The sequence below is a fragment of the Phyllostomus hastatus genome, unplaced genomic scaffold, assembly GCF_019186645.2.
Source record: "Phyllostomus hastatus isolate PE091 unplaced genomic scaffold, TTU_PhHast_1.1 phas_scaffold_501, whole genome shotgun sequence".
Taxonomy (NCBI): domain Eukaryota; kingdom Metazoa; phylum Chordata; class Mammalia; order Chiroptera; family Phyllostomidae; genus Phyllostomus; species Phyllostomus hastatus.
The window spans coordinates 42,189,702-42,217,173 of NW_025334033.1; the positions used below are offsets into that span (position 1 = coordinate 42,189,702).

The following is a 27,472-nucleotide window of genomic DNA, read 5'->3' on the forward strand; positions in this document are numbered from 1 at the left end:
TATAGGAATGTACATTACATAAGCACTTGACAATTTAGTAGAATATTAGATGAGGATCATTTCCATTGTCCATCCTCCAAGCCTTTAAATATAATGACTTCTCTAAACAAAGTATGGGCTGTTTCACTTTGCTGTTTCACCAAACAAATCCCTTCTGATGGAAGTGATATAAAAACAAGGTAGGGAAGCAACTTAAGATCCTTAACATACTTTCAGAAAATCATTTGTTTCTTTCAAGAACAAATTCTTGTTCTTGTTCTCTGAGTACAACAAATTATAATTTTACAATGGGAAGCTATAACTTTATAAATATTTAGCCAGTTTTCTGCTTACTTAGGAATTTTGATGTCAGTGCAGATAATTTTCAAGATAGATGATCTTTTGTTAAAAACTAAATAAGAAGAATATCGTGCTGACATTCTCAACTGTATCTTTAAGCCTTTATTTAAAAAAAAAATAGAGGTAATCACAAACTTTACATCTGTATTCCACTATTGCAGTATTAAGAAAAACAAACACAGAAATAATGTTAACAAATAAATAATCAAAAAATCATGTAACAAATGCAAAATTTCATTTTCAGAAAAGAGAAATAATAATGTATGTTTTCAAAATAATGAGCATTTTATTACTTAATAAAATAATGCTATAATCATGTGTTTTAATAGTGTCCAGCAATTACAAGTTGTCAATAAATATCACAGAACTACCTATAATTTTCATATATTTAACATATTTGTCTTCCTAAGATGCTTGCAATATTCTGTATTTGCCAAACTGTCTTACTACTGCTTTTCAGTGTAACAAATTACCACACACTTCATCTTTTGGGTACATTAAATATGCGTACATTCTGCTTGAATGAAAAGTTTAAGCACTCAAATATAAAGAAAACTGCCAATGTATTAAAAGTTTGCAGCATTAATAAATGAAGAACGTAATCAAGATCTCATAAGTTTGGCATATTTACAAAGATATCCACTTTGCCTCCTATTTTCATGGAAGTATGGAGTCCTATGGGGATAACTAAAGAAGGTCATAATCTCACATTTCATAGATATAGAACAAACATTTCAGAAATTTATATGAAACCATAAACAACCTTGAGTAGCTGCAGCAATTTTGAGAAAGAAAAACAAAGTAGGAGGGATCACAATACTTGATATCAAACTGTATTATAAGGCCACTGTAATCAAAATAGTCTGGTACTGGCATAAAAATAGGCACATAGATCAGTGGAACAAAAGAGAAAGCCCAGAAATGAACGCAAGTCTCTATGGTCAATTAACATTTGACAAAGGGGGAAGAAGCATAAAACGGAGTAAAAATAGCCTCTTCAACAAATGGTGGTGGGAGATCTGGACAGCTACATGCAAAAAAATGAAACTCGATCACCAACTTACACCATACACAAAAATGAATTCAAGGTGGAAAAAAAGACTTAAATATAAGCCGTGACACCATAAAAGTCCTAGAGGAAAACATTGGCAGGAAAATCTCAAACATTCCATGCAGCAACATCTCCACTGATATGTCTCCTAAAGCAAGGGACATAAAGGAAAGAACAAACAAATGGGACCTCATCAAATTAAAAAGCTTCTGCATGGCTAAAGAGAACAGCATTAAAATGAAAAGAGAACCAACTATATGAGAAAATATATTTGCCAATGATACCTCAGACAAGGGTTTGATCTCCCAAATATATAAAGAACTCACACAACTCCACTCCAAGAAGATTAAAAAAAAATAATTAAAAAATGGGCAAAAGACTTGAACAGACACTCCTCCAAGGAGGACATACAGAATGCCCAGAGACATATGAAAAGATGCTCAGCATCACTAGCCAGTAGAGAGATGCAAATTAAAACCACAATGAGATATCATCTCACACCAGTCAGAATGGCCATCATAAGCAAATCAACAAACAAGTGTTGGAGCGGATGCAGAGAAATGGGAACCCTAGTGCACTGTTGGTGGGAATGCAGAGTGGTGCATATGCTGTGGAAAACAGTATGGAATTTTCTCTGAAAACTAAAAACAGAACTGCCTTTTGACCCAGCAATTCCACTGCTGGGATTATACCCTGAAACATCAATCCAAAAGAACCTATGCACCCCAGTGTTCATAACAGCACAATTTACAATAGGCAAGTGCTGGAAACAACCTAAGTGCCCATCAGCAAATGAGCGGATCAAGAAACTATGGTACATTTACACAAAGGATTTCTACACAGCAGAGAGAAAGAAGGAGCTTATACCCTGTGCGACAGCATGGATGGAAATGGAGAGCATTACGCTAAGCAAAATAAGCCAGGCAGTGAGAAACAAATACCATCTGATCTCACCTTTAACTGGAACGTAATCAACAAAAGAAAAAATCAAACAAAATATAACCAGAGATATTGAAATTAAGAACAATCTAATAATAGCCAGAGGGGAGTGGGGAGGAGACACTGGGGAGAAGGGTCTTCAGGAACTACTATAAAGGACACATGGACAAAACCAAGGGGGAGGGTGGAACCAAGGGAGGGAGTAGTTCCCCTACTCCCTCTGGGGTAGGGGGGATGGGTGGGGAGAAAATGCAGACAACTGTAATTGAACAACAATAAAGTAATTTATAAAAAGAAGGTCATAACCTAAGGTAAGAGATTCAAGTATATGTATATGTATATGTATATGTATATGTATATGTATGTATATGTATATATTTAAATTTCTTTTACTTTAAAATAAGTTGCAAAAAGAGTGCAGAAAGATTGCACGCAACCACATGCAGCTTCTCTTCATGATAAGCATACTTCTGTCCTGAATTATTATAGATACACATATCTACTTAAATGCCCAATTGACATTCAAGTCAACCATGTCCAAAAAAGAACTTTAACTTTTTTAAATTCTTCTTTGTTCTATTACAGTTGTCCCAATGTTTCCCCTTAGTCCTCCTCCAACTGCCCCAACCCCTGCTTCTGACCAGTCCATCCCACTACTCTTGTCTGTGTCCATGGGTCATTCATACATGTTCTTTAATGAGTCCCTTCCCCTTCTGTCCACCCCACCCCATTTCTTCTGGAAGCTGTCAGTCTGTTCCCTGTTCTATGCCTTTGCTTCTGTTTTACTCATTAGCTTATTTTGTTCATTAGTTTCCTCTTACAAGTGAGATTGTATGGTATTTGTCTTTTACCAACTGTCTTAATTCCCTTAGCATAGTAGTCTCCAGTTTCATCCAGGCTCTCACAAAGGGTAGGAATTCCTTCTTCTTTCTTTGAGATGCATAGTATTTCATTGTGTAAATGTACCATAGTTTTTTAATCCATTCATCTACTGATGGGCACTTAGGCTGTTTCCAACACATGGCTGTTGTAAATAGCACTACTATGAACGTAGGGGTGCTTAAGTTGTTTTTAATTGGTGTTTTTTAGATTCTTAGGGTACATTCCCAGGAGTGGAATCACTGGGTCAAAAGGCAGTTCCATTTCTAAGTTTTTGAGGAAATTCCACATCGTTTTCCACAGTAGCTGCACCAGTCTATATCCCCACCAACAGTGCACTAGGGTATCCTTTTCTTTGCATCCTCACCAGCACTTGTCATTGTTGATTTATTAATGATGGTCATTCTGACAGGTGTGAGGTAATACCTCATTGTGGTTTTAATTTTCAGCTCTCTGGGATAGTAATGTTGAGCATCCTTTCATATGTCTATGGGCCATATATGGGTTTTTTTTGGAGAAGTGTGTATTCAGGTCCTTTGCCCATTTTTTAAATGGATTATTTGTCTTTCTGGTGTTGAGTCATATGAGTTCTTTATATATTTTGAAGATCAAACCCTTGTCTGAGGCATCACTGGAAAATATGTTCTCCCATGTATTCAGTTCCCTTTTCAGTTTGATGATTGTTTCTTTAGCCATGCAGAAGCTTTTTAATTTGATGCAGTCCTGTATATTTATCTTGTCCTTTACTTCCCATGCCCTAGGAGATATATCAGCAAAAATATTGCTGTGTGGGATATCTGAAATTTAATGCCTACTTTTCCACTAAGACTATTATAGTATCATGGCTTATATTTAAGTCTTTTATCCATGTTGAGTTTATTCTGGTTTATGTTGTAAGTTGGTGGCCTAGTTTCCTTTTTTCGCATGTACCAGTCCAGTTCTCCCAACGCCATTTACTGAAGAGGCTATTTTTACTCCATTGTATGCTCATACATCCTTTGTCAAATATTGATTGACCATAGAGACAGGGCTTTATTTCTGGGCTCTCTATTCTGTTCCATTGATCTATGTGTCTGTTCTTCCAGCAGTACCAGGCTGCTTTGATTACAGTGGTCTTATAGTATCGTTTTATGCCAGGTTTTATTATCCCTCCAACTTTGTTCTTCTTTTTCAAGATTGCTGTGGCTATTCAGTGTCTTTTTTTTGGGGGGGCTCCATATACATTTTTGGAATACTCATTCTAGACCTGTGAAATATGCCCTTGGTATTTTAATAGGAATTGTGTTGAATCTATAGATTGCTTTGGGTAGTATGGACATTTTAATGATGCTAATTCTTCCAATCCATTAATAGGGTATATGCTTCCATGTATTTGTATCTTCCTCAATTTCCTACTTCAGTGTTCCATAGTTTTCTGAGTGCAGGTCTTTTACCTCCTTGGCTAAATTTATTCCTAGGTACATTTTTGTTGTTGTTGATGCTGCTATAGTAAATCAGATTTTTTTCTTAGATTTTCTTTCTGATAGTTCATTGTTGGTGTATGAAAACGCATCAATTTCTAAATAGTGACTTTGTATCCCACTACTTTGCCACATTCACTTATTAGTTCAAGTACCTTTTTGGTGGATGTTTTCTACCCCTTCACTTTCAATCTGTGTAAATCTATGTTCTCAGGTGGGTGTCGTAGACAGCATATATGTGGGTTTTATATTCTTATCCATTCAGCTACCCTATGTCTTTTGATTGGAGCATTTAATCCATTTACATTTTAGGCTATTATTGATAGGTACGTATTCATTGTCTTTTTCCCCCTTTTACCTGTGTTCCTGTCTCTCTCTCTATTTCTTCTTCTTCCTAAAGCAGTCCCTTTAGTATTTCTTGCAGTGCTGACTTGGTGGAGATGTGTTCTTTTAGCCTTCTTTTGTCTGGGAAGCTCTTTATTTTGCCTTCCATTTAAAATGAGAGCCTTGATGGATAGAGTAGTCTAGGCTGAAGATCCTTGCTTTTCATTTCTTGGAATATTTTGTGCCAATCTCTTCTGGCTTGTAGTGTTTCTGTCAAGAAATCAGCTAATAGCTTTTTCGAAGCTTCCTTGTATGTTACTAGCTGTTTCTCCCTTGCTGTCTTTAAGATTCTCTCTTTTTCTTGAAATTTTCCATTTTGATTGTAATGTGTCTTGGAGTGGGCCTCTTTGGGATCATCTTGATTGGGACCTTCTGTTCTTCCTGGACTTGCATAACTTTTTCCTTCATCAAGTTAGGGAAGTTTTCTGTCATTTTTTCAAACAGGTTTTCTATCACTTTCTCCTTTTCTTCTCCTTTTGGTATCTCTATGATGTGAATATCATTGTGTTTAATGTTGTCCTAAAGCTCCCTTAAACTATCCCCATTCTTTCTGAGTATTTTTAATTTTGCTGCTCTGAGTGGGTGTTTATTTCTACCCTGTCTTCCAACTCGTTCATTCAATCCTCTGCTTCTTAATTCCTTCTATTCTTCATTTCATATATTGAATTTTTCACTTTCAACTGGTTATTATTCAAGATTTCTATGTCATTTTTCATGCTGATGTGTCACTAAGTTCCTGGTAGTTCTCACTAAGTTCCTTGAGCATCCTTATAACCATTACTTTGAACTCTCTATCTGATAAATTGCTTGCTTCAGTTTTGCTTAGCTCTTTTCCTGGAAATTCCTTTTCCTTTTGTTTTGGGGTTCTTTCTTTGTTTCCCCATTTTAGTTGTCTCTTTGTGTCTGTTTCTATACATTAGATTGATTTGCTTTGACTTTGACTTGTGGATTGGCCTTGTGTGCTAAGAGTCCTGTGGGACCCAGTGGTATAGACTCCTTGATCTCTTGGTCTAGATCCTCTAGGAATGACCTCTCTGTGGGTTATGTGGACTTCCTGTTGTATTTGCATCTTGATTATTATTGGCACCTTCACTGGTGGGAGTTCCCTCCATCTGGCTGGCTAAGAGTTTCGGCCTCTACCACGTGTTATATACTATTGTAGAGGGTCTAGCAGAACAAAGCAAAACAACACAAATACAACACCAAAACAAGCAACTCCCCCCTGACTACTTCAGCAATATTAACCACAAGAGAGGAAGAATAACAACAGCAAAAAGCCAAATGTAATAGAAGATAAAGGGGAAAAGGAAAACAAGTATAAGAAGACCAAAGGGAAAAAGTGATAATGAGAGGAGAAAGGAGAAGAGAACTAACTATTCATAATGAAATAAAAGAGGAAAACAGGGAAAAGGAACACAGAAAAGGTAACAAAAATACTAAAAGGAGAGAAGGGAACAGTGAAGTAATCAAAAGCAAAAGTAGAATAGGAGACATAAAAGAAAAATTAGAGCACCAAAAAGAAAAGAAAAGAAAAGGTGAGTAACAAGATAAATTAAAAGACTGTGAATAAGAAAAAACAGCTAAGATAATGAAAAAAGAACCAAGTTGGATTTTTCTCAACACAGTTTAGATCTTGCCTTCTGGCTTCTCCCCTTGGATACTGCCCTGATGTCTGAGTCTGGTGTAAGTCAATGTCAGGTGCTGTCCACGTCTGGCCTTCAGCTGCCTTTTTGAAGCTACGGGCAATCCACAGTTTGTGGCTGCTTCCTCTGAGCTTGGCTGCTCCCAGGGTGGACCAAGCTGTTCTGCAAAGCTGGCTTTTATCAGCCCTGGGTCCAGGAGCGTGTCAGCAAATGTCCCAAGTCACCACGGGATTGGCCTCTGTGTCTGCCTGCTTGCTGGCCTACTGTCAATCTTAGACTAGTCACAGACCCGATCATTTCTGGGAAAGCTTCTGGCAGAAACAGGGGCTGTGATTCCTGGATCTTCCAAGGCAGGTGCCTTTCAGACTTCAGGGAAGATGGTGGGTGTGTTCACCTTCCTTGTGCCAGTAGTCTGAGTCTGTCAAAGATCATTTCCCTGTACTCGGCAGGGCAGAGCCCCTAGTAGGCTTCCAGAGCCCAGATTTTGGGTCTGCCAGATGGTGGAGGAGTGTTTCTGTGGCTCCCCCGTGAGCAAGAAGCACCAGTCTGTTTCCAGGAATAGTGTATGGAATGGCTGCACCCTACCACCAGCCTCTGATGACCCCTGAGTCTGTTTAAGTTGCTGACTCCTCAGCAAGGGTTAAGATTCAGATGGGAGAAAAGAAAGAAAAAATAGAATACTGAGACAGAGCAAAACTGAGAAAAAGAATAAAAAAAGTTGCTGAGTGGAGCAAACAGGGTTTCAGAGGTTGTGGTGAGGGGATTTCTGGAGGGTGGGGTGGGGGAGCGGTACCCCACACGGTAAGGTAATTGATTTTCCCCTGGGAGGGTCCAGCTCTTCTCAAGATATACAGTTGCTGTGGAGCTCAGACATCCAGGCCCTGAAAATCCCACAGCCACTCCCCCAAAACTCTCCCCAGTGTCTCCCACTCCAGACTCTCCTCGTGCAATGCTAGTCTGTGTCACTCTCCCTTTGCTGGGGCCCTAGGTGAGTAGCCACAAACACAAAACACATGTTTTGCCCCTTTAAGAAAAAAAAAGAAAAATATATGATGGGTTTGTCTCCAGCGGTTTTCATCTTTCCCCAGAGCAGAGACCCCCACAGTGCAGACTCCTTGATTTCCTGACCTGGATGCTCTAGGAATGCCTCTCAAGTGGATTATATGGACTCTCCTGTTGTATTTGCGTCCTGATCGTTATTGGTCTGTTCATTGGTGGGAACTTTCCCCCAACTGGCTGACAAAGGAGCTCAACCCCCATCATGGCTGCCTCTGCCCTGACAGGGCTTCTAGGTGTGGGTTGGAACCCCAGTCGAGGCACATACGGAGGCCACCTATCAACACTTCTCTCTCACACTGACACCTCTCCCCTTCTCTCTCAAATCAATAGATTATATCCTGTATGTATGATCTTCTTTCAAGTCTCATATCATCCTGATGGGGTAGGGGAAGGAAAGGAAGAGTCCAGCAGCAAATCTGTAACACTGGACAGTAGTAGAGTGCTTGTACCACTCCCTCCAGTGAGTCTCAGGCTCAGGCTTCCGCCACTATGCTCCAAACATGGTGTCTGCAGTCAACACTGACAAAGGTGCTTCTCTCTCTCCCAGGCTCCCAGCTCCTTAGCTGATCCACAGCCTCCTCAGTCAGATTCTGTCCTGTTCACTGTTCCAGCAGTGCCTGGGGCCAGGGAGGTGACAGCACCCTCCTGGGAAAGTACCCCAGCCCCCAGACCCTGGGTTCCAGCAGTGGTGGAATATGCAGCCCTGCCTGGGGTGGAGGGCACAGAGATAAGTCCGGGTGCCCAGGCATGGCCACTCCAGTGCCTTTCTGGAGGAGGATATTGTAAATTCCATGAAATGGCTCCCACTCCAAATCTGCACAGACAGATGCACTAGGTTGGGCAGCAGCAGTGGCAGCAGCTCTGCCAAAAGGGCCTGGGCTGCCTGACCCCAAGTACCCTCACAAGCAAGCAGGCATTCACACAGTCACATACACACACATTTGTTCACGCACAGGATCACTCACACCTGCTCCCATTCACAAGCACCTGGGTTTTTTAGTTGATTGCTCTGCGGTTGAGCTGCAAGACTGGTCCAGGCTGGAAGCAAGTGGACAGAGCTTCCAGCTCTGCAATCTCCAAAAAAAACTCTTAATTTACAACACTCTTTCTCTAACAGCCCAAATCCACTTTTTCATCTTAGTACACTGCAAAGCTATACCTAGTTGCTCAGACCAAACCAAATCAGCCTTCAATTCACTCTCCTCAAGAGTTCCTCTTGGCTCTACCTTCAAAATATGGCCTCAATTCAATAACTTCTCCCCTCCTCTACCGGCATCCTTGCAGAATCTTTAGTAGAATATGCTTTTCCACTTCCCAGCTTTGTGTCTTTGGGCCAGTTATTAAATCTCCCTATGCTCCTACACCCTCACCTATAAATTTAAAATTGCACTAAAATCTTTACAAAGGGACTGTGTTAAATGAGATAACTTATACAAAACAGGGTAAAAAGAAAGTCTAGTAAAAACTATCCATGAATTGTTATGTATCATCATCATCATGAAAATAGCTTCCAAACAAATTTTTCTTGCAGCAGGAAGAATTATATATATAAGATCACACATAGACTAAAATCCAACCCAGTCATGGTCCAAGGATACATAATCAGAGCACTGCCTCCCTCACTGATCAAATAATTTCTACAGTCATCCCTCACTCCCTTAGCTCCAGCCACACTAGCTTTCTTGGTGCTACTCAAGCATTCTGAATGCATTCATTCTTCAGGGCCCCTTCACTAGCTGCTCTCTCTGCCTAAAACACCCTTCTGCGAATCCTCACCTGGTCTATGTCCTCTCCTCATTTAGGTCTCTGCTCAGAAATCAGCTCAGTACGGAGCCCTTCCCAGACCACCCGTCTAACCACCCCTTTCTTCCAATATCACTCTCCAATCTCTTAGTATGCCATGCTCTTAATCTTATTTATCACTAAATTATATCACATTTAGTGTTAGTTTATTATCTATCTTCTCTGAAAGAAATTCCATGAGTACAACCATTGGCCTTTTTGCTAACTGCTGTATTTCTAAGAACACAGACAAGTCCTGAAACATAGTAGGAATTCAAACATTTTTTCCAGTAAATTCACACACCAGAAATCTGGAAAGTAGGTTTTCAAAAACATTATTTTGTTGAAGCCAAAGTCTTGTTGGTGATACAAAAACATAGAAGGAATATACATTATTAATGTGGGTAGCGTTATCAGATGTTGAGAAACCAAGGTGATACATGTCCTGACCCTGTGAAGATAATAAATATGAATGCCCGTGCTTAGCCTGGCCAGTTTTGCACAGGCCTGTTATATAATTTTACCCTTTGGATGGGATGCCATATAGTCAATTCACCTATTTTAATGAGGCTAATTGGTTAAAATTTGATAAGCCTCTTGTCTTATGCCTTCCTGCAACCTTTTAGCTTAAGACAACTTAAATCTAACTAAATTTACGAGCTTATCATATTTAAAGTCTTGATAATTCCAGCATACTCACCAATAAATAAATGTCTTATTTAAAAAGTTGTATTTTTAATCACCATAAAGGAACTATCTGGAAGATAATTGTGACAGATTAAAAATGGCTACACCTTCCCTGACACCCCTTGCATTGAGAAGCAGCATACATATCGCTTACCCTTGAATATAGGTGTACTCTATGACTAACAATATGGTAGCTTAACAATGGTAATATGATCATATGCCAATATCTGGGCCCAGGCCTCAAGGAACTAAAAACTTTCAATTCCTCACTGTTAGAACACTTGTTCTTGGAGTTTAGCTTTCATGTTGTGAGGAAGCCCAGATGTTCTTCTAGAGAGGCTCACGTGGAGAAGGAACCAAGGCCCCAGCTCATAACCTTGACCGAGCCCCCAGCTAAGCACTGGCCACAGACTGAGCAATTTAAAATGTTGATATGGAAGACTTCTCTGGTAGCACTAAGGCTACACAGATGGTCACCCATTCTCTTTCTACATATATTCATATTTAATGATGACAGGTAAGATACGAAGCAAAATGACCCATCAATCGATGACTGTTCGTGCAGCAAACAGCTTGACAACATCAGCTTACCAGCCATATCAGTGGCTGAGCTAATTAAGAAGTAGATTTTTCAGACCCATTTCAGCCAACCTAGCTGATACTGCATGGACTAGAAATAAGTCATGGTCTCCTAGCCCAGCATAAATTGCTTTTCATCAGTAAAATAGCTGTTTTTGTTTTTGTTTTTTATTGTGGTTCAAGTACAGTTGTCTCCATTTTCCTGCCACCACTTCCCCCACCCCCACCTCCCACCCTGAATCCTATCCCCCTTTGGCTTTATCCATGGATCCTTCATACATGTTTCTTCATGACCCTTCTCCTTCTTTTCCCCATTATCTCCCTCCCCTCTCTCCTCTGGTTACTGTTGGTTTGTTCATCATTTCAATGTCTCTGGTTATACTTTGTCCTTATTTTAAGTCACTGAGTTTGATTAGTTATGCAACTATAATAATAAACTCTAATAAGGACAGATGGGCCCTCAGTTGGGTAGAGAACCTGGGGGAGAAGGGTAGTGAGTTCTCATCATGCACATCAGAACACAATAGCACATTTTGGAAAATGCTTTTCTAAATATTTCATATATTTTATATTTTAAAGCTCAAGAATGACTATTGTTTTTATAATATAAACATTAGAGTCATGAGTTAATGTTTAATGCTTTCAAAAGAGACATAGGTTAAAAGATTGAAGGATGCCTTAACTCAAATCAGAGATGTCTTTATTCATTCAAGCACTGTTGCATTCAGTAGATATTTATTGAGTACCTACTATATGCCAGCCACTACGCTAGCCACCAGTGATACAATGATAACTCAGACAGACCTAATCTCTGCTCTAAAGTAGTATCCACTGCTTCCTACAGAAAACTATTAGTTTTTAATTCTCCCAAATCACATTTTTGAAAGAAAGCTAATGATCTTTTCCTTTTTGTAGTTTACAAAAACCCACAAATAAACTTAGAGCCATTCCAGATATATAAACCATAGTTTATTTCTCATGGTCAAGCAATTTGCAGAGTCAAACAAAAATCTGTGTTTAGCTAATTCATTGTAACTCAGCCGCCACTCCTATGGTTGCTCACACTAACCAGTAAGATGATGTGCTGGCCTCTGAAGAAATTATGTTCTCCAGTCATCACATTTTGTTTGCTCCTGAGGTCAAGCTGCATGCATTCATCTCCTTATTAGTAATTTGTATTTTTTAGATTTTTCGTGCCTATTCATGATGACATCTGACATTTACTTTTCCTAATTATCTTTCTTTTATAAGTCTTGGCAAGCCATTATTGGCTCTAGACTCAGCAATTTAAAATATTAATATGAGAATGCATTTCTGGTAACCTTTAAGGCCACGTAGGTGGCTCGACGATCATTTCCCTTTTTATTGATATTCACTAAAGCCCATCTTTAATAATGATATTTAAGGTACAGAAGGAAAGTGTTCCATCCATCGGTGATTGTATGTGTAGCATTCAGCCCCTTAAAACATTAGAAATGACTCCAGTTGACTTTAGAACAAAGCGAAGAAGTTGATCTTCAGAAACTTCCAGTTTCAAAGTCTTACTCTCAATCTCGTTCTTTTATAACAGCTCCTGGTTTCCCTGGATGCTTGTCTGCAATGATCCAGGTATGCAGGCATCCTCTAGGCATCCACTTGAGAGCCAGACATGTCTTCTTTCCCAGTCTTCACTTAATCTATGCCGCATTCCATCTAGTACCTGAACTACGTCAATTATCATGTTAAAACTAATCTCATTAATGTCTTTATGGTATGTGTTAACTATTAAAAACTACTTAATACATTATTCCTCTCAGGGATGCTAGAGTTTTGAAGGAGGAATTCCAGGCAATACAAGTTGATTGAATAATTGTTTAAATTAACTGTTTACTAGTTAGATAGGTTGGGACACAGAAGGGATACATTTTAGAACTTCCCTAATTATAGCATAAATTGAACAGATTGCACCAACTTCTGGCTGACCCCACGATTAGCATAAAAACTGATTCATTAAAATAGTCTCACTAATTAAGTAGCAATGCTTATTGATGTCTTTTCCTACATACCCTAGAGAATCACTTAATTTAGAAAATTAATCATGAACCTATGTTAATCAATTACTAATACAAGATCAAAGATGTTAGAAGGGGAGAGAGGGGGATAAAGGAAAGATGTAGAAGAGCTGTTCTTTCCAAAGAACTCTGAGAGATTAAAGTATAATATTAGTAAAAACAAAGAATCTAAATAGCTTTATCTCTACTTTATCCTTCTATGATACTTATTCTATCTTGCTGTAAGTAAATCAATTTTCTTTATTCTCTAAAACTAGTATCCTCACATTGCTTATATAGCTACAGAAGTTTCTGTAACTTTGTTAAAGACAAACTGGCCAATCTAGAATACAGCCTCTAAAATAAGAGGAACAATAATTATAGATGCTCAATGAATACTGACTTCATCATTTCAGACTCACTTATTATGAGTCAAATGAAAGCTCCCAAAATATATCAACTATCCCGCACCAAGAGTCAACTAAAGATTAAAACTGTGTTGTCTTTAGATAAATGCAACAGCTGATAACAAAGGCTACCTTAGTGTCTTTCTCTGTCTCTGTCTGTCTCTCTCTCTCTCTCTCTCTCTCTCTCTCTCTCTCTCTCACACACACACACACACACACACACACACACAACCATTTGGAGGAAGCTGTCTCAGGCACTAAACACAATCTCCAGTGAGGGCACTCCTAGATATGCCCACCTTGGGACACTGGTCACTCTTTACCATGTTTCTCAGGAATTCTCAAACCAGGTTAGAAAGAAGTAGAAGAAGTGTAAACAAGAGAGGTCAGGAAGTAAAAAGGCACGTAGACAGAGACTGCTGGTAATGCAGTCTCTCCGACATGTCCAAAGGAAAAGGAGATGCTTTTATGTTGACATTATTTTTTAAAATTATTGTTACAAAGAATAAAACCTTAGCTGAATACAAATGGCTAAAAGATAAAATAGGGCACCTTTGTTCAGGGGACACAAAGATGGGTCAAGTTCAGCACTAACACAAGGAGTAGAACACCAACTTGGGAAATCACATGACAGGCTTTTTTTTTTTTTACAATTAAAGAGATTTCTTTGTTTTTATTCTATATCTAAAAATTGGTAGTTTTATGTTGGTAAAACTAATTGGTAGTTCCAAGAAACAACTGAAAGTATACCATTTCACAAATTGTGTGGCTGGCAACATGCTTTTGGTGTTTCCACTTTGTTTCTAAAATTTTTTCTTTTCAAGTTACGAGAAGGCACATTTTCTTTCTACCATCTCCATTCATACACACACACACACACACACACACACACACACACACACACGTGCACACACAGAGGGCCGTTATGATAAGATCTGATGAACAGCTGACAATGACACTAGTGGTATTTTCAGGATATGTATAAATTATGTTGCATCTTTTTATTTAAAAAACTTTAAAATACAAAATAAGGAAACTATGATAGTGAGATTTAATACCATAGCAACCCGATGATTTGGTGGAGAGATTTTCCTATGTCCTTCAAATCAAAAATGCACAGTCCTACCTGATCTACATAGTTTTAAGTCTAGCTTTATCAGTTACAGAAAAAAATTAGGAAAATGCAGTCAGTCCAGAATTGTCTCACTATGATAAAAAATGGAATTTTTAAAATTTATGGTTATTCTCTATTTTATACTAGACACATATTTTAATTATTTTGGCAAATATCACTTTCCAGTAATGATACCTGCAATCATTTCTCTAATATTTGGCACCAGAATATGAAAAGAAGCAATAAATAGAGAATAACATTAAATCACTTAATCTTTCTATATATCTATACAGTAGGTATTACTATTATGCTTACATTAATTTGGAAGCAGTAAATATAATAACTTGAAATAATATTGAAATACCTTTGTGCCAAGACACATGCATTCTTTATCCATGATTCAGAAAGTGAAGTATCACTGCTAACAACCTAAATAAACTGTTAGTGATACTGAGAACAGTACCTGTAGAATGGCCAAGAACCACTTCTCCTATCCTCTGAAAAATAGCATCATAATCTGTCTTCTTGTTGACTCTCCATATAATTTATTCTTGCTTCCAAATATTTGTTCATGCAGTTCCCTTATGGTGAATCTCAAAATATGGCCACAGATTATTCCTACCTTGGTATGCACATCTCTTTGCAATGAGACTTCACTGCTTCTTCCACCAAAATCTATTTATTTTAATCTGTGCTGGCTTTGACTTCATTTCTTTTAATAGAATGTGGCAGAGATGATATTATGTGACTTCCAAAGCTAGACCTTAAGGGAACTTCCACGTTTGACTTTTGTTCTCTTGTAATGCTGCCTTCAGACCACCGTTCCTGAAGAAGCCTGGGTTGTACTGAGGGATAGCAAGGACGGGGAGGTGTCACAATCCTTGTGCTGGCAGTGGAACCAAGCCCCCAGATGAGGCGTCAACTGAATGTCGCTGCCAGAGGGAGCCCAAGCAAGAGGAGCAGAGGATCCAATTGCCCACTGAACCACTAGGGTCATGAATAATAATAAATCATGGTGGTGTTCCTTCACTATGTTTGAAGCCAGTTCTTACACAGTGATAGATAACGGATACATCTCTTCTCCATGAAAGCCCTCCCTCCCTCAATCCCAGCCACTCCTCAGGGCTTATTATTTCCTTCATAAAACCTTCTCTGATTGTTATAGGTCAAGGAATCTCTCCTATTCTCATGCATAGCCTATGAATATATCACTCTAAAAATAGTAATTACATGCCCTGATTCATATTTTTAAATTCCTTTATATGTGTTAACATATCTTACTATAAATATAATGAAGTTCTTGAAAGCAAGGCCTTTTAAACCTGTCCAAATCTGTCTTTTGATAGAATAGTTCTGAACACACAAATAACAGAAGTTGAATTAAATTTAAAAGAATCTTTATGTAGCAAAGTAGACAGCAAGTACATAAAAACCACCCCAGGTCAGATCTGACTGAGAATATCATCAAACGATTCTGACTTGACAGTGTGAAGAGACAGAGGGCGGGGAGCAGGGTCAACATGTATAAAAAGATACAAAATCACACAGCCTACAGCTACGATAAAAATTACCTGCTAATCAACCCCAAGAATATTACAATCTGGGTACATCAACTGTTGAAACGGAATCATTTATAAAAATAAATATAAATGGTATTATAATACTGTAGAAAAAGACTTTATCAGATTTGTCTGTACCAAGTATGGGTCAAAAATTTAAATGCTGCCACGTAGCCCAATTATTCCATTTCCTGGAAGTTAAATGTAGCATAATGAAGTGGGCACACTCAAATGTTCACTGAAACGTTGTTTATAATGTGAGAAAAAAAGTAAGATGTTCGAAAATAAAGATTGTATGATGCCAATGACCACACAGCATAACTGATATTAAGATGATGTCAAGGCCTCTGGGCACATATCAAAAAAGACTAATGACATCTTTTTGTTAGAAAAAAACATGTTATTTGATCCCACTCTTTGTAATATTATATGTGTCTGCGAGTGTGTGTGGGGAAAGGGGGATGATTTGTGGGACACACAGAAGCATGACTAGAAGAATGAATGTCTATACAATGTTAACAGCTATTATATTTGAGAAGTAGGATTTGTGGTGATTTTTATGTTCTCTAAACTTTTCTGCAATCTTTGACTTTTTAGAGTAAGTATGCACCATTTTCATAAAAAGAATAAGTTATTGACATTTTTAGGAAGGTAGAGCTATGAATCTTCATAAAGTGTTACCATTTTATCCTCATTGTAAATAAAGGGAAACACCCAGACCAGAATTTCAGTCTCAGAAACTACATGACCTAACATATGTATGAGTTTTATTTGCTTGATATTGCAAATAATAATCTTTCTGTCCCGTAGAAGGCCACATGGTCTTCTACTATCATTGGTCTGAATCAAAGTTCTCAGGTATGAATGGGAGACATCAAAGAATTAAGAACTCCTAGGGCCAAGAATAAAACAGACAGACCAAGTGGACACAGAATGCATCCCTTAACCGAAATGCATCAAGAGAAGATCTGGGCCCATCACTAACTGGGATATGCTTAGTTGGGTATAGAAAAGGACCCTTTAAGTCTGCTATGGTTGCCACATTACCAAAGCAGCCATTTAACACAGCAGAAAAGAAAATTTACTAATATCTCTGTAACGTAAAAGGAAAATTTTAGTTTACTTTGCTCATGCGTATTCACTATGACACATATCAACATTAATTAGGCATTGTTCATTATTTTGAGAGAATTAAAAATTCAAAAGAACTGCATATATACTTAATCGCTACATTTTTAGAAGGCAAAATGCCCAGAAAACATGAGTAATAGAAAACTAACACAGTCCCATCACCATCCTCAAATTGCACATGAAGCCAGTGCCACATCCACCGGCCTTGCACCTGGTCCGACGGAGGTGTTCTGCCATCACTCCGTAAGGGCTGGTTCCACGGTCGGCCGGCTCCTCCTGTTTTCTCAAATATTAAGGTCAGTGCACTGAACTCAAGAACAAATAGATGTGTTTTGTGAGCAATGTGTTAACCCTTTCTTTAAAGCACTGCGCAGAGTGACCTGTTCAGATCTAGAGATCCATCGGCTTGTCACTATTCTCTTGCTTCCTTCTAACCTGGAAACCACACAAATATCACATTTCCAAACCAGATAGACAGCATTTTAGGTGTAAGGTGTCAGTTTTCATTTTGGAGCTGGGAAGGAAGATGAGATATTGTCGGTTTCTTTCTGTAACTATTTCCACAACATACATAATTGATAGAAACTCTACATGTGATAAATGTAAGAAAGTTCCAACTTTTCAAGGAAAAAAACTGAATGGTTTTATCAGGCAGACATTTGGGTCAAGGGCACCACTGCTCTTCCCGGGCCACCACTGGCCCCTCTGTCTGCTGGACCCATTGATGAAGTTAGCTACTGAGAGCTTTTCATTCTGCCTTCAGAATGGCTCTCACTCAGCCTCCTTCCTATTCACACCTCAGAGTCTAGTCTCAGCATCCCCGGGCTAGGTTACCATGACAGCTTCCTAACCATTCTCCCTACCTCTAGTCTCCGCTATCATATAGCCTACATGTGGCCAGTAGGCAAAGTTTCCTACAATACTAATATTTTCTGATTTTATTTTCCTCCTTAAAAAATGTTTAGTGTACACACATAGCCTGTACACTAAACATAAACATAAATATAAATATAAATATAAAATACAAATATACTTTATAAATATAAAAGGTACTCTGAGAGAACCCATAGGATCTACACAATGGGAAAAGTTTTTATGTGCCAGACTTAGTGCTTGGCATTTTTTCTGTAATTTAGCACATCCCTACCTAGACTCTAGATATTGGAAAGGAGAATCTACATCCTCAACTTCTTTTCCAACCAAGTCAAAGTTTTTCCCAGTGAATGAATTTTAAAAAGTGAATTTATCCCGGCTATAAGTAAAGGGATGTGAGGTTTTTCTGACTGCATGAGCATAACAGAGCATTAGCATGACTGAATCTCTCTGGCTGCCAGTATGGCATGAATGATCTCACTATTTATTAAAATTTCATGTAATGAATTTTGAACAGTTCAGCAAGAGAAAGAAAGGGAATAACATCTTTGAATAAATGTGTTCTTTAAGCTCTTTAAGGCAGGGCCAGTATCATCTATTTCCTTCATATTCCTCGAGAATAACTAGCATGGTCTTCAAAAAAGTGAGTTACCAACAAAAGTTTCAGACTAACAAGAAAAAAATTATAATAACTGATCTAGATTCTGTTCCTTGTTTTGTGAAACGATACAAATAGTTTGTGTGAGTATAGAAGACTTAATTAAGTTTTGTGTGCATTGCCAAAACTTCTTAAGAATAGTATATTAAACATTTTATAATTATAATTCAGCCTCTTTTGCATTGGCCAATAGTCAGAGATTCATTAGTATCAAACAAAAATTTATATAAACACAATGCTAGGCACTAAGGGAGATGTATAATTTTATATACATATGAGGTCTGTCCAGAGGTATCTAGCCATGTAATATGAAAAATAGAGACATTTATTGAAGAAGATACAAGATACAAGAAACATTGTACATAGGACAATGATGCCTCAGTCCCCTTCAAAGTAGGCATCTTAGGGCCTCACATAGTTCTCCCAATTGCCATCAACTGCCCCACTGTATTTTCCTGAATCTCATTGATTGTCTGAAATCTCTTCCCTTTCAAAGGTGATTTCAGTTTTAGAAAAGTTAGAAGTCACAGGGTGCCAAATCTGGGCTGTAGGGGGGCTGAGACAACTGGGTGATTTGATGTTTTTCAAAAAAAACTCTGCACAAGACATGATACCTGAGCAGGTGTGTTGTCATGTTGAAGCTGCCAATCACCAGTTGCCCACAGTTACTGCCTTCTAAGTCATCCAAATAGTGTCCACACAGAGAAATGTTCAAGCTTAACACAAAATTTGACGCAGGTCCGTTGCTCTACTTGCTTAATCATTTTGAATGTAATAGCCACACAATACAAATGCTCACCCAAATGCATCCACCGCCCCCACTGACTAGTATAGTGAAGTCAACATTGTTCACACATGCACATTCCAGTCCACTCTCCTTGGCTGCCAGTTTACATTGATGTTGGGCAAACCATTCCCAGTATATTAACAATGGTTGGACTTTTTCTGGACAGGCCTTGTATTTTTAATTTTAACTAATACTTAAACCAATTTGGTTATAAAATTTTATGCTCAAGAATGAGTATGATTTTTTCATATTTTTTAAAGATTTTATTTATTTATTTTCAGAGTGGGGAGGGAGGGAGATAGGGAGAAACATCAATGTGCAGTTGCTGGGGGTTATAGCCTGCAACCCAGGCATGTACCCTGGATGGGAATCGAACCTGCGACACTTTGGTTCGCAGCCCGCGCTCAATCCACTGAGCTACGCCAGCCAGGGCTCATATTTCTTTAAAAATTCTAAATAATGTAGCAGAAATCTGCCAAAATATCAACATAATAAGAAGCCTGGTCATTAAATAACAATACATACGGCAAAATGTTCTGAAGGAGGGAATAAGAACAACACTAAACAAGTTGGCCTTACTTTCCTACTAGAACTGTTGTGCATTAAAATCTTGATTTAGCCTCATCACTGACTTAACATTGCCCTTGACAATTTTCATTACTCTTTTCCTTTTAAATAGTGCAAATCTCCTTCGCTTTTAGGATACAATGCTCCTCTAGTGACTCTTGTCTCCTTCCTTATCTAAGTGCCTGTACAATGAATAATTCAAACAGCACTTTTTTGAGAGTAAAAGAGAATACCCAAAAGTTATGTTGGAACAACAGAAGTAAGAAGGACTATCCCAAGTAAACCAGGGTCGCTGGGTCATTCCATCATTATTCCAGTTCCTCTGCCTATGGCCCCTTCCCCCACTACAAGGGACAATGTGTCTGGGCTTCTGATGACCATTTACATTGGCCCTCACTCCCTATAGAAGTCTGTCCAATTACAGGAATTTTACTAACATCTGAACTCACATGGCTTTCCTGTCTACGTGCACTACCATCTCACGTAGCAAGTGATTATACAATCACTTCATTTGTTTGACCACATCTTTCAACCTGCCTGCTGTGATGCCTAAATGAATCATGTCATTTCCTCTAAAATATTACTCCTCCCCAAATTCCTTTCTACATTCATCTGAATGAGCATAAAGTATTAACAAAGGTCTGGAAGTTGACACTGCTAATCTTTTTAGTTTAATTTTTTACTGAGACTGTATACAGACTAATTTAGCTGACCCTGAGGATTTAAAATGAACAATGAAAATAAGATAAAATGAACAATGAATTTTCAAAATTATGAGTAAGCTACAACAACTATTTTCTGGAGAAGGCAAGATGAGTTGGTCAAGATGTAAGGAATTTGATTTGATGGTGCAGTTCAAAATTTGCAAACTATACTCTATTGAAACACTTTGTTAACTGTGATGGCAACAAATGTTTGTCTAAAAAAGTAGTTACTGGATGAGGTAACTTTCATATTAGTTCGTCTTCTTAAAGAGTCCCAATTCACATTAGCATATAACAATGCATGTTAACAAATCAAAAGCTCTGAGAAGCCTTGCAGTAGACACCATTTCTCATACTTGTTTGTTCTTGGAACCCTTTTTGTTCCTTAAAAACCTATGAACATTTTGCACATCTCCATGGAAAACCATTTTGCAATCACTGCAGCAGGCAGGAGGGATGAAGTCCAGACACCGGAGCATAAGGGGACTGTTGCCACAATCCCAGCGTGCTAATGCAGGCTAGCAACTAAGAAACCCATTTCCGCAAATCTAAAAACTGGTAGTGCTACATCAACCAGTGTCACAGACTGAGGTACAGAAGAAACTAGTCATGAAAGGTAATGTCCCCCTGAAGAAAGAACAGGAAGAGTGGAATGCCAGGTGGTGAGGCCCAACTAGAATTCGATCAAAATATAATCTAGGTCATTGTAGGCAGCAAGGTGAAGGACAGTGCACAAGGGCAGGCAGGGCTCAGTGCCTTCTCTAGTCAAGGCTTGTTGGGTTTTTAAGCACAGATTTTTGTGCTTCCCCTGCCACCATATTTGTAGTCTTATGACTCTTATGTCAGTGTTCATTAACTAAAGGGTAAAATGCTATTGGAAAAAGCTTAGTCTTGTGGTTTTAGACAAGTTACACTGGAATGGTGTAGACTTAAGACAGGTAAATAAACTACCAGGTTGGTCACCATGTCTGTGAAGAGGTTAAATGATAAGGATAAGAAACAGACCAGGGGCTGGCAGATAAACCAAAAGACTTGAGGACAAATCAGCAAGATAGAGTACCTCAACCCTAACACACTTACATTCGAGCAAGTCTTGGAGGGCCTGGGAAGAGCTGGCCATATCTTGGCACTCTGCATATTCAGTCTGTACTATCTTCCTGTATATCAAACTGCACCTTCCCAATTCTTTTTTGTAAATCACCGCCCAGTTGTACACATTTACTTCTCTACATACAGTGTAAATTTATCATAGACAAGATATATTTTCCATGAACTGTGTATTTCCTAGGAGAACCTTGGGCATTGCTTGCAGCAGTAAATTAACTGAAGTTAAGCATGCACTATGAGCATGGATTTGTACATGAGAGGGCACTTCACTGAATTCTTTGAAAGATACTATCCCATCCTGTGTTTAAACATAATTGGATCTTTTTTTAATTTAATTGTGTTTCAAGTACAGTTGTCTCCATTTTACCCCCACCATCCCTTCCTACCCCAAACATAATTGGATCTTATTGCAAGTAATCACCAAAAGATTATCATGGATGAGACAATCACATTGCCATCAAATTAGAGGAACAGACCCATGGGATGACATATGATGAAAAAGTCCATCATCTGGAAATCTGAAGGGCAGACTATGTTTCTCCACATGTGGTTCCTGAGAACTATGATTCATGGAAACTTTGAGTGTTTGGTCACAGAAACTTTCTACCCTCAGTCTATTCATTAGGAGTTAACTAGAAAATAAAATTTAGTTCATTGCCTGAAATAAATGGAGCCAACATCAACCTGCTAAGTCAATGGAAATGCCATTGATTTAATAGGTTCAAAGGTTTTAATTCTTGATTTCATAAAACTTTTCAAACCTTTTTAACTAAAACTAGTTCTTGATTTGAAAGATAATTCTTATTTTTTTAATTTGCAAGACTGTGTACCCCATGAAACACTGTGTGTCCCATGAAACACCACATGATATGTTACTAATGTCTTCTCCACCTCCCACATTCCAAGATTTCATTTTTCCCTAATAACACTTGGTACCAAATGTTCACCTTTGTAATAAATCATTACTGCCAAGGTCTGACGTGTACAGAATAAAGCCATACCAAGTTCACTCCACTGGGCACATCACTGTGGCAGTAATGTCAACTGTAATAAGCATGTGATGAAAGAGATCTTCAGGGCATCTGGCAGGTAGTCCATAAAGCTGACACTAGGTTAAAACTGAATATTTACATGAAGAGGTTGGGTGACTGAGGCTGACAGCTGTCATTAACACGGTGAAGAAGAAATGTGCCACCTAAGATTTCCCAGCTTTTAAAATTCACAGGTGCTTTCACATTTGCATTTAACCCTTCTGACAAACATGGGTTGGGGCCCTGCTCTCTCTCCATGAGAAGTCCGCCTCTCCTCCCCAGCTGCATTTCCCTCTGCCCAGTTCAGGCACTTACCATCTCTCAGCTGAGGCACCGTGTCAGCCTCCTTACTGGCATCCTTGCCAACGACCACATTCCAAATGTAAGAACTGAGTAATATTAGGCTTTTGGGGGGAAACAACAGAACCAGAAAACTCAGTTGCTAAACAATATAATTCACAACTATAGGATGGATGTTTTACCAATTTATAGGCCTAAAATGTGGCTAATGCTGAGTAAAATAAATGCATTTTATAACTGTTTCAGTCTTCAGCAAATTTGTATGATTTATATGCAAATGAGAACTATACACAAATCAGAGATGCAAGCACATATCAGTAATTAGACATCCCTGGGAACTCAGTAAAAATGAGTTGACCAACTGGCTAAACCACAAACATTATATTTGGGAAGTATGATTGTTTAATAATCCAATGCCCTTTGAATTTCATTAACTATTGTTTTAAGGTACTTAAGGAAATCTAACTCTTATTTATTTTTGCTCTTCTGAGATTTAGAGTACAAGAAAATGATAAAATTCCATATCCAGGTATCATCAATGTCCACTCCTCCTCAATGTTTTTCCCCAAATATAGAACAGGGGACTGAGTACAGGAGTAACTGCAAATGAGAGCAGCCCTTGGACTCTGCAGACACAAGTCTGCTGCTTACCAACACACAGTGCTTTCTGCACATGCATAGGTCTACTGATGGTCCATGCGCCAAGGGCTGGCCTGGTTCTAGCTTTCTACTTTTAACTATGAGCCCAGGCTTCTAACATAATAGGGTGTTTTAGGGGACTCAATACCCACTAACTCTTAAGCATGTAGGATGCCTGAGGCCTGAGAAACTCCTGACGCTAATGATGAAAAAAAATTTGTATTTAAAGTAAAATTTCCTCCAATAGAAAAAAGAATAGAGCATAGACTAAAGTTTGCCTCTGAGGACTTCATTTCTGAGTAAGTGAAGTTTTTGCTGAAGACTTTGCTTGTGTGTTGATTACCCTAGAAAAATCAAACTTCACAAAAAAGTTCATAATAAAAACAAATGAGTACCTTGTGTACAAGTGTTTCTTGCCTTTTAAATGACTGATAAAATTAAGAGCATAAGATTTCTGTATCAAATGGGTCTGGATTCAAGTCCCAAAGTACCACACAATAGTCTGTAACCTTCAAAAAGTTATTTAATCTTTCTGAGTTTCTGCTTTCTCAGCTAAAACTAATAATAATAATAATAAACCTTTCTGGGAGAACTGAATGACATAATGCATATAAAGGGCTAGAACAAAGGCTGCTACATACAAAGCACTCAAGAAATTAAGCTATAATTCTATAATAAAAATTAGTGGAATTTTGTCAGTTCTATATTGTTGTATGGGAATATGTCAATAATTTCAATGACTTAGGCAGAATGAATAAATTCCTAAATGACACAATTTATCAAACAGCCACAAGAATAAATATAAAATTTGACTGTCTATAAAAGGTATGAAATTTGAAATTAAAAACTTTTCTGCAATTTATATTCCTATCTATAGTATGACACAGTTATATTATTCTGCTCTAACCCAGTATCAGGCATTAAAATTACTGCAGCTTTGCCAATTTGATTTGGAATATTCCTTTTTAGATTGTATTTTTGTTAATTATCAGTGGTACTGATCATTTTCCATAGAATTTGTGTTTCTTCTTTGCATATTTTGAAAAGTCTATTTTTATAGTTCTGCTTTTAGTAGAGTTCAAAAGCAAACATCATCCATGTCTTCTAATTATACTATAGCCCATACGCTATTACAATTTTTAACTTCACAGAACCAGACCAGGACTTTGTGTCCACTTCCTGCTACATAAGAACATTTTCATTAAAGAATATATAATTAAGCACACTAAGCAATGTTTATTCCATAGCTGCTTCACAACAAGCTGCATTTATAATTTTTTTCTATCACAAACTTATTGATCTAAATTTGTAGCCTGAGAAGTTTCTGGTGGTGACAATAATATGTGAGACACGGGACCAACCCTTGTGTCTCAATTCCTACTCATGAGTGCATAATCAAGGGCCTGGTGGCAGTTTCTTTATTAGAAGCTAATTTTACATGTAATTATAACTTCTGCAGAAAGGGCTATGGCACTTGAAAAATAGTCCATTAGTGGTGCAATTAAATATTATAGCTACAAATTCTGCCCTCCTTAAAAATGCACTGAAAAAAAATGCACACACTGGCGCATGCGTGCACTTACACATGAGCATTCCAAACTCCCAAAAGTAAAGGAAAAAACACCTCAAAGAAAATATGAGAAAATTTTCAAAAAAATAAACAACCCTACACTGAATTTTTAAAGCCCTTTCCCAATGTAAAAAATGTTTTTGAAAAAGATCTTATTTTCAATGCTGGTGGAATGAGAAACTGATCTGAATGGGAACGTTAGTAAGGATATTGTGACATTCTATAGTCAGAAGGAGTACCACTTAAAAAAAAAAACAGTGAGTATCAGCTATACTCTAGAAACTACATACAGTCATGAACTTGTAGAATAAAAATAAAATGATGATAGGTAGATGGACAAGAGCAAAGGTAAAAGTAGTGGCTTATGGGCAAGCAGAGATGAGAGGGTTGTGAAGAATTTCATCATCTTGGTGGAAACTTTCTCTCTCTGCCCAATTTTTTTTCTCTTTTTCTCAATAATTAACAGTCTTGTAGAAATTTAGTGTAGTATCTGTTCATTTGAAAACATCTCAGAATCATGGATCTATTTTTAGAAGACGAAAAAAGTAAGTCCTGGATGTGTTCATTACTGATCAGATTCTTGCTTAATATGAGGGACACATAACTCGACGGTGCCCACAACACTGACATATGTGTGGTGGACCAGAGAGCGGGGTCACCTGCCTTCCTGACTCTACCCTCTCATGTAATGCACCCCCTGGAGTAATAATGCCACCATTCTGATTCACCTGATTGTCATTTCACAGCAGAGTTTGGGATGTTCATTTCTTTCCCTTTTGTTTTTAATGCAGCTTAATAAATTTATTTTATCATTATAACACCACACATGCTGAACATGCCTCCTGCGTGGATTTTAATTGAGCAGTGTAACTCTCCAGAATTAGACACAGATGCAGATTCACAACACATCAAGGCACTTATTAATAAAACATGCAACTTTAGCTCTATTTGGTCAACTTCATTAGCATTTGGAAAACTAAGCTAAATTGTTAAAGTACCTTCTGTACAAGAGCCTTTAGCTTTCTATTACATCTCTTCTACTACCTAAGAAATTTTTCTCACATCCCTAAAGTTTTATTTTACAGATATGTTAGCTTACAATAAGTTTCTGTGGTTAGGTTTTAAGTCTCTAAACATCAGTTTAGCCCAAAACTACATTGAGGAATCACAGAAGGAACTGTTTAATTAGTTAATCAGTACTAACTTTTCTGAAATAGCCGCACTCATCAACCTGGGGGATGAGCGGCAGATGCTTCCTTCTGCTCTCTGAAGTATGGCTCTCTCCCCACCTCCTCAGTGCCCAGTGAACTACTTGATCCAATTAGAACAACTTTCTGAGTAAGAACTGGACATATTTCAAGCTTCATGAGAATTCAGTTACCTAGGATGTATCTCAGAAAATTTAGCTGCCGGGTTTAGAAAGCTAGTAAATGAGTTAGTCCCTTAGGCCCTCCCTGCTACTGCTGCTGCTGCTGCTACTGCTGCTGCTGCTGCTGCTGCTGCTACTTGTGGAATGCAAACTTTTATATTGAAGTTCTAGGACACTTTAAAACTGGGGCGCTGGTAATCCAGTGTTCATTAAAACTAGACTTGCAAATGACATATACAGAGAGAAAGACTGAGATTCAAATTAGCTAAATGAAGTATCCAGGGTCTAGCAGAAGTGACACCTGCTTGCATGTGGTTGGTAGGGTAATAATATGGGTGTAATAATTTTTAGTTTTAATTTGAACATTTCATCTAAAATGTCACATGGTGTGCTTGAGTGTGATATTGTTATGTTACAGAATTACATGCTTAAGATTTTGCAATAAAAATTTTTGTAATAAAAAGGGGTGTTATTTGTACCAGACCCTGTATACTTGTAGATAAACAAAATTTATGTTAGAATGTCAAGAAGCTATTAATAATACTAAATATCTATGTAGAGTAAAATGCTGGGGTACTAAGGGTAGAGGGAAGCTTTTCACTTCAGACTCTGCTGTTCCTTTGTTCCACCATGGGCAAATACAGGGTCATATACAGATAGTAAAGAATTATCCTATGTAGCACACTTGAAGACAAAACTTTTAAATATTTAAATATACTAAAAATGATATGATTCATTCCCCATACATTTTCCAAACACATAACAGACAGTAGGGAGACAATGACAAAACAACATGGCCTGTGCCCTCAGAGGAGTTAAACTCC

The 27,472-nt window shown here is 38.0% G+C and overlaps 1 protein-coding gene across 1 annotated transcript in view; it reads right to left on the reverse strand.

The window, feature by feature from the left end:
* Nucleotides 1-27,472, reverse strand: part of KCNH5 (potassium voltage-gated channel subfamily H member 5) — a 266,358-nt gene that overhangs the window by 108,801 nt on the left and 130,085 nt on the right. The gene's annotated exons all lie outside the window — the stretch shown is intronic.